A 9073-nucleotide genomic window follows, 5' to 3' on the forward strand; every position below is an offset into this window, starting at 1 on the left:
ATTAGAACCCGTGACTGTTTTATCGATGGTGGTATCCCTGACCCACTCTATTTTATGAAATGCTACCATCCCTGCTTTTGCTTCCTAATCTTGAAGTTTGCATGGTGCATATTCTCTTGTCCTTTTCTTTTAACTCTCTCTCTCCCCCGTGTGTGTGTGTGTGTGTGTGTGTGTGTATGTGTGTGTGTGTGTGTGTGTGTGTTCCCAATTGACAGCACTTATCTTTAAACAACCCTTTCTAAAACAGGAAGAAAGCATAGACGGATTAAACATTTTCACACTGTTCGTAAGGAGAGAAGCTGAGACTTGAACCTATGCAAAAGGGCATTTAGATCTAATCACAACATGCCGGTCACATCCTGAAAATGTGCCTGTAGTAACTAGCCAAGGTTAACATGGCTAAGCAGCACAGAAGTGATTCAAACAGCAAGCACAGATCTGCAAGGTAGAAAGCACAAGAACTAGGTGTCAGTTTTTCTTCCTCCCAAGGCCTTGCTTGGCCTGCCTTGAGCTGTGTCCTTGTGTAACATTTCCTCAGTTTACCCAGATATTCACTTCTCACAGATGTCGGATGTCAGCTGGATTGGATTTAGGGTCTGGGTTTACAACCCCATTTAACCTTAGTTATCTCCCTAAAGGCCTAAACTACAAATAAAGTTTCAACAGCAGTAAGGTGTCTCCATGTAGATGCATGCTTGCAAGGAGCATGTGACAAGGTGTTGCAGACCCTAAACAAAATTTAAGTTCCAAAACCTGAGTTCAGGTCATCAGATGCTTAAAAAAAAAATAAAAGAAAGGAAGGAAGGAAAAGAAATTTTATCATGTACAAGATTGCACTGAAAATTCAAGTCAAAATTACAGCTTTAAAAATTATACAATAATATTGATGGTGATGACAATAATGTTCACAAACATATTGTTGCTCCAAGATATGGGTCTGAAGCCTCAAATTTTATTATCTGAAAATCTTTGCAAAATAAAGGTTGTTCTCAGGAACAATCTTACTTTTGTTTGTTTTTAAATAATGTAATATATTTTATTGTGATTCACCTATTGTTTTTCTTTCTTTTTTTTTTTATTAACTTGAGTATTTCTTATATACATTTCGAGTGTTATTCCCTTTCCCGGTTTCCGGGCAAACATCCCCCTCCCCCCTCCCCTTCCTTATGGGTGTTCCCCTCCCAACCCTCCCCCCATTACCGCCCTCCCCCCATAGACTAGTTCACTGGGGGTTCAGTCTTAGCAGGACCCAGGGCTTCCCCTTCCACTGGTGCTCTTACTAGGATATTCATTGCTACCTATGGGGTCAGAGTCCAGGGTCAGTCCATGTATAGTCTTTAGGTAGTGGCTTAGTCTCTGGAAGCTCTGGTTGCTTGGCATTGTTGTACTTTTGGGGTCTCGAGCGCCTTCAAGCTCTTCCAGTTCTTTCTCTGATTCCTTCAACAGGGGACCTATTGTCAGTTCAGTGGTTTGCTGCTGGCATTCGCCTCTGTATTTGCTGTATTCTGGCTGTGTCTCTCAGGAGCGATCTACATCTGGCTCCTGTCGGTCTGCACTTCTTTGCTTCATCCATCTTGTCTAATTGGGTGGCTGTATATGTATGGGCCACATGTGGGGAGGCTCTGAATGGGTGTTCCTTCAGTCTCTGTTTTAATCTTTGCCCTCTCCCTTCCCTGCCAAGGGTATTCTTTTTCCTCATTTAAAGAAGGAGTGAAGCATTCACATTTTGATCATCCGTCTTGAGTTTCGTTTGTTCTAGGGATCTAGGGTAATTCAAGCATTTGGGCTAATAGCCACTTATCAATGAGTGCATACCATGTATGTCTTTCTGTGATTGGGTTAGCTCACTCAGGATGATATTTTCCAGTTCCAACCATTTGCCTACGAATTTCATAAACTCGTTGTTTTTGATAGCTGAGTAATATTCCATTGTGTATATGTACCACATTTTCTGTATCCATTCCTCTGTTGAAGGGCATCTGGGTTCTTTCCATTTTCTGGCTATTATAAATAAGGCTGCGATGAACATAGTGGAGCACGTGTCTCTTTTATATGTTGAGGCATCTTTTGGGTATATGCCCAAGAGAGGTATAGCTGGATCCTCAGGCAGTTCAATGTCCAATTTTCTGAGGATCCTCCAGACTGATTTCCAGAATGGTTTTACCAGTCTGCAACCCCACCAACAATGGAGGAGTGTTCCTCTTTCTCCACATCCTCGCCAGCATCTGCTGTCACCTGAGTTTTTGATCTTAGCCAATCGCACTGGTGTGAGGTGAAATCTCAGGGTTGTTTTGATTTGCATTTCCCTTATGACTAAAGATGTTGAGCATTTCTTTAGGTGTTTCTCAGCCATTCGGCATTCCTCAGCTGTGAATTCTTTATTTAGCTCTGAACCCCATTTTTTAATAGGGTTATTTGTTTCCCTGCGGTCTAACTTCTTGAGTTCTTTGTATATTTTGGATATAAGGCCTCTATCTGTTGTAGGATTGGTAAAGATCTTTTCCCAATCTGTTGGTTGCCGTTTTGTCCTAACCACAGTGTCCTTTGCCTTACAGAAGCTTTGCAGTTTTATGAGATCCCATTTGTCGATTCTTGATCTTAGAGCATAAGCCATTGGTGTTTTGTTCAGGAAATTTTTTCCAGTGCCCATGTGTTCCAGATGCTTCCCTAGTTTTTCTTCTATTAGTTTGAGTGTGTCTGGTTTGATGTGGAGGTCCTTGATCCACTTGGACTTAAGCTTTGTACAGGGTGATAAGCATGGATCGATCTGCATTCTTCTACATGTTGCCCTCCAGTTGAACCAGCACCATTTGCTGAAAATGCTATCTTTTTTCCATTGGATGGTTTTGGCTCCTTTGTCAAAAATCAAGTGACCATAGGTGTGTGGGTTCATTTCTGGGTCTTCAATTCTATTCCATTGGTCTATCTGTCTGTCTCTGTACCAATACCATGCAGTTTTTATCACTATTGCTCTGTAATACTGCTTGAGTTCAGGGATAGTGATTCCCCCTGAAGTCCTTTTATTGTTGAGGATAGCTTTAGCTATCCTGGGTTTTTTGTTATTCCAGATGAATTTGCAAATTGTTCTGTCTAACTCTTTGAAGAATTGGATTGGTATTTTGATGGGGATTGCATTGAATCTGTAGATCGCTTTTGGTAAAATGGCCATTTTTACTATATTAATCCTGCCAATCCATGAGCATGGGAGATCTTTCCATCTTTTGAGGTCTTCTTCAATTTCTTTCCTCAGTGTCTTGAAGTTCTTATTGTACAGATCTTTTACTTGCTTGGTTAAAGTCACACCGAGGTACTTTATATTATTTGGGTCTATTATGAAGGGTGTCGTTTCCCTAATTTCTTTCTCGGCTTGTTTCTCTTTTGTATAGAGGAAGGCAACTGATTTATTTGAGTTAATTTTATACCCAGCCACTTTGCTGAAGTTGTTTATCAGCTTTAGTAGTTCTCTGGTGGAACTTTTGGGATCACTTAAATATACTATCATGTCATCTGCAAATAGTGATATTTTGACCACTTCTTTTCCGATCTGTATCCCTTTGATCTCCTTTTGTTGTCTGATTGCTCTGGCTAGAACTTCAAGAACTATATTGAATAAGTAGGGAGAGAGTGGGCAGCCTTGTCTAGTCCCTGATTTTAGTGGGATTGCTTCAAGTTTCTCTCCATTTAGTTTACTGTTAGCAACTGGTTTGCTGTATATGGCTTTTACTATGTTTAGGTATGGGCCTTGAATTCCTATTCTTTCCAGGACTTTTATCATGAAGGGGTGTTGAATTTTGTCAAATGCTTTCTCAGCATCTAATGAAATGATCATGTGGTTCTGTTCTTTCAGTTTGTTTATATAATGGATCACGTTGATGGTTTTCCGTATATTAAACCATCCCTGCATGCCTGGGATGAAGCCTACTTGATCATGGTGGATGATTGTTTTGATGTGCTCTTGAATTCGGTTTGCCAGAATTTTATTGAGTATTTTTGCGTCGACATTCATAAGGGAAATTGGTCTGAAGTTCTCCTTCTTTGTTGTGTCTTTGTGTGGTTTAGGTATAAGAGTAATTGTGGCTTCGTAGAAGGAATTCGGTAGGGCTCCATCTGTTTCAATTTTGTGGAATAGTTTGGATAATATTGGTATGAGGTCTTCTATGAAGGTTTGATAGAATTCTGCACTAAACCCGTCTGGATCTGGGTTCTTTTTGGTTGGGAGACCTTTAATGACTGCTTCTATTTCCTTAGGAGTTATGGGGTTGTTTAACTGGTTTATCTGTTCCTGTTTTAACTTCGATACCTGGTATCTGTCTAGGAAATTGTCCATTTCCTGAAGATTTTCAAATTTTGTTGAATATAGGTTTTTATAGTAAGATCTGATGATTTTTTGAATTTCCTCCGAATCTGTTGTTATGTCTCCCTTTTCATTTCTGATTTTGTTAATTTGGACGCACTCTCTGTGTCCTCTCGTTAGTCTGGCTAAGGGTTTATCTATCTTGTTGATTTTCTCAAAGAACCAACTTTTGGTTCTGTTGATTCTTTCTATGGTCCTTTTTGTTTCTACTTGGTTGATTTCAGCTCTGAGTTTGATTATTTCCTGCCTTCTACTCCTCCTGGGTGTATTTGCTTCTTTTTGTTCTAGAACTTTTAGGTGTGCTGTCAAGCTGCTGACATATGCTCTTTCCTGTTTCTTTCTGCAGGCACTCAGCGCTATGAGTTTTCCTCTTAGCACAGCTTTCATTGTGTCCCATAAGTTTGAGTATGTTGTATCTTCATTTTCATTAAATTCTAAAAAGTTTTTAATTTCTTTCTTTATTTCTTCCTTGACCAGGTTATCATTGAGTAGAGCATTGTTCAATTTCCACGTATATGTGGGCATTCTTCCCTTATTGTTATTGAAGACCAGTTTTAGGCCGTGGTGGTCCGATAGCACGCATGGGATTATTTCTATCTTTCTGTACCTGTTGAGGCCCGTTTTTTGACCAATTATAGGGTCAATTTTGGAGAAAGTACCATGAGGAGCTGAGAAGAAGGTATATCCTTTTGCTTTAGGATAGAATGTTCTATAAATATCCGTTAAGTCCATTTGGCTCATGACTTCTCTTAGTCTGTCGACATCACTGTTTAATTTCTGTTTCCATGATCTGTCCATTGATGAGAGTCGGGTGTTGAAATCTCCCACTATTATTGTGTGAGGTGCAATGTGTGTTTTGAGCTTTAGTAAGGTTTCTTTTACGTATGTAGGTGCCCTTGTATTTGGGGCATAGATATTTAGGATTGAGAGTTCATCTTGGTTGATTTTTCCTTTGATGAATATGAAGTGTCCTTCCTTATCTTTTTTGATGACTTTTAATTGAAAATTGATTTTAGTTGATATTTGAATGGCTACTCCAGCTTGCTTCTTCTGACCATTTGCTTGGAAAGTTGTTTTCCAGCCTTTCACTCTGAGGTAGTGTCTGTCTTTGTCTCTGAGGTGTGTTTCCTGTAGGCAGCAGAATGAAGGGTCCTCGTTGCGTATCCAGTTTGTTAATCTATGTCTTTTTATTGGGGAGTTGAGGCCATTGATATTGAGAGATATTAAGGAATAGTGATTATTGCTTCCCGTTATATTCATATTTGGATGTGAGGTTATGTTTGTGTGCTTTCATTCTCTTTGTTTTGTTGCCAAGATGATTAGTTTCTTGCTTCTTCTAGGGTATAGCTTGCCTCCTTATGTTGGGCTTTACCATTTATTATCCTTTGTAGTGCTGGATTTGTAGAAACATATTGTGTAAATTTGGTTTTGTCATGGAATATCTTGGTCTCTCCATCAATGTTAATTGAGAGTTTTGCAGGATACAGTAACCTGGGCTGGCATTTGTGTTCTCTTAGGGTCTGTATGACATCAGTCCAGGATCTTCTGGCCTTCATAGTTTCTGGCGAGAAGTCTGGTGTGATTCTGATAGGTCTCCCTTTATATGTTACTTGACCTTTTTCCCTTACTGCTTTTAATATTCTTTCTTTATTTTGTGCGTTTGGTGTTTTGACAATTATGTGACGGGAGGTGTTTCTTTTCTGGTCCAATCTATTTGGAGTTCTGTAGGCTTCTTGTATGTCTATGGGTATCTCTTTTTTTAGGTTAGGGAAGTTTTCTTCTATGATTTTGTTGAAGATATTTACTGGTCCTTTGAGCTGGGAGTCTTCACTCTCTTCTATACCTATTATCCTTAGGTTTGATCTTCTCATTGAGTCCTGGATTTCCTGTATGTTTTGGACCAGTAGCTTTTTCCGCTTTACATTATCTTTGACAGTTGTGTCAATGATTTCTATGGAATCTTCTGCTCCTGAGATTCTCTCTTCCATCTCTTGTATTCTGTTGGTGAGGCTTGTATCTACAGCTCCTTGTCTCTTCTTTTGGTTTTCTATATCCAGGGTTGTTTCCATGTGTTCTTTCTTGATTGCTTCTATTTCCATTTTTAATTCCTTCAACTGTGTGATTGTGTTTTCCTGGAATTCTTTCAGGGATTTTCGATTCCTCTCTGTAGGCTTCTACTTGTTTATTAATGTTTTCCTGTGTTTCCCTAAGTGTGTTCATGTCTTTCTTGAAGTCCTCCAGCATCATGATCAAATATGATTTTGAAACTAGATCTTGCTTTTCTGGTGTGTTTGGATATTCCATGTTTGTTTTGGTGGGAGAATTGGGCTCCGATGATGGCATGTAGTCTTGGTTTCTGTTGCTTGGGTTCCTGCGCTTGCCTCTCGCCATCAGATTATCTCTAGTGTTACTTTGTTCTCCTATTTCTGACAGTGGCTAGACTGTCCTATAAGCCTGTGTGTCAGGAGTGCTGTAGACCTGTTTTCCTCTCTTTCAGTCAGTTCTGGGGACAGAGTGTTCTGCTTTCGGGCGTGTAGTTTTTCCTCTCTACAGGTCTTCAGCTGTTCCTGTGGGCCTGTGTCTTGAGTTCACCAGGCAGCTTTCTTGCAGCAGAAAATTTGGTCTTACCTGTGGTCCCGAGGCTCAGGTTCGCTCGTGGGGTGCTGCCCAGGGGCTCTCTGCAGCGGCAGCAACCAGGAAGACCTGTGCCGCCCCTTCCGGGAGCTTCAGTGCACCAGGGTTCCAGATGGTCTTTGGCTTTTTCCTCTGGCGTCCGAGATGTGTGTGCAAGGAGCAGTCTCTTCTGGTTTCCCAGGCTTGTCTGCCTCTCTGAAGGTTTAGCTCTCCCTCCCACGGGATTTGGGTGCAGAGAACTGTTTATCCGGTCTGTTTCCTTCAGGGTCCGGCGGTGTCTCTGGCAGGGGTCCTGCCGCTCCTGGGCCCTCCCCCACGGGAGCCCAGAGGCCTTATACAGTTTCCTCTTGGGCCAGGGATGTGGGCAGGGGTGAGCAGTGTTGGTGGTCTCTTCTGCTCTGCAGCCTCAGGAGTGCCCACCTGACCAGGCGGTTGGGTCTCTCTCTCACCGGGTCTGGGAGCAGAGACACCACCTATTGTTTTTCAAATTCATCATTTATATATTTTTAAATATGAATACCATGGGCTGAGCTTAGCTCTCTGACCTTTCAGAACCTCTGAAATTATCATTTTCAATAGAGATTTTCTTGTTTAATTTGTACTTCATTTGTATGAGTGTTTTTCTGTGGCTATGCATGCATATTGTGTACCTGCTGGGTACCCGAAGGCCAATGTTGGATATGCTGTACAGGAATTAAGTCATCTATGAGCTACTTGAGCTCTGGTAACTGAATCTGGATCATCTGCAAAAGCAAAAAGTATGTTTAACTCCTGTACACTCTCTCTCCTGACTCTAGATTCTAGAGTCTAGAGGTTTTCCTTCAAATAAATATGTGATACTATATGATGACCAAGTTAAAAAATATACACTCAATTTCACCTAGCAATTGCAAGGTATACATTATTTCAAAGTCATTTCAGGCAGTAAGTAACTACAATTCTAACATTAAATGAATTGACATATTTTATCGCACATTTCCATTTCTTGAAATGGCTATAAAAAGAAATTGACTTGTTGCAGAATGTCAGGCTTTGGACAGCCATTGAAATTAATGTTCCATGAATCACAATTAATCTTATTTAGCAAATTAGTTCATATAATTAGTTTACATACACATGATTGGAACAATAAAGTGCTCTCGGTTGTATAATTGTTCATAATTAGAATATTAACTTACTGCTCTAGTTTTTAAAAATTCCAAACAAGTTGATTCACAGTTACTTCGTATTTTCTTAGTTTATGGTTTTATCATTAAATTTGGATCTCCTTTTACAAAACTCAAGGAAAGAAGTTGATAATATGTAGGTGAACAGCAGTGTGGATGAATATGAAAATAGAAGCACCGGGCCGGATTGCATCCTAACAGGGCCTTAAAACTACGACAGAAAAACAACATACCATCTTACAAACACTACCCGAGTAGAACACAAACATAGTAATAGTTTCTTTCAATATGACTTTAAAATCTATGATAATTTTCTATCCTTATGTCTGACAGCCATCCCAACAGTGAAAAAGGAATCTCCCAGAATCCCTCTTACTTCCTCCCTTCTCCTTAGCTGGTTTTCTTTTCTGATTCTCTTTCCTCTCCACTTTCTCCTCCTCCTCTTCATTATTTGATTTTCAAAGGCACAAAATTTGACTTAATCTACAATGACTCCCCTGACATTTTAGAAATTCATTAGGATAGCTTTTCCTGAAGATCCATTCCTGTCTGCCCTGGCCTTGGCAGGGACAGAAGGTTTTGGATGTAGAGTAGTGAGTTAGAAACAACAGTATAGGAGAAATTGGTCATGTCTTCAATTTTATTTTAAGTCTTACTATAAATACTTCAAATTTGAAGGACATTATAAAGTATACATATTTATTTTGTTCTGTTCTTTGTTTTGTTTTGAGACAGGATCTTCCGAAGCCCAGCTAGTCTTGAACTTACTACATAGCCTAGAATGACTGTGAAGTCCTTTCTTCCTCAGACTCCCAAGTACTGGTGTTACACACATGCTCCGACAGGCTTGACTTGGGTGTCCTTTCCATGTTTATTATTTTAAGGCCTCTTTAAGGCTTTGCCTAAGAGCTTTAAAAAA

This window comes from Rattus norvegicus, chromosome 14 (genome assembly GCF_036323735.1).
Source record: "Rattus norvegicus strain BN/NHsdMcwi chromosome 14, GRCr8, whole genome shotgun sequence".
In the NCBI taxonomy this organism is placed as follows: Eukaryota; Metazoa; Chordata; class Mammalia; order Rodentia; family Muridae; genus Rattus; species Rattus norvegicus.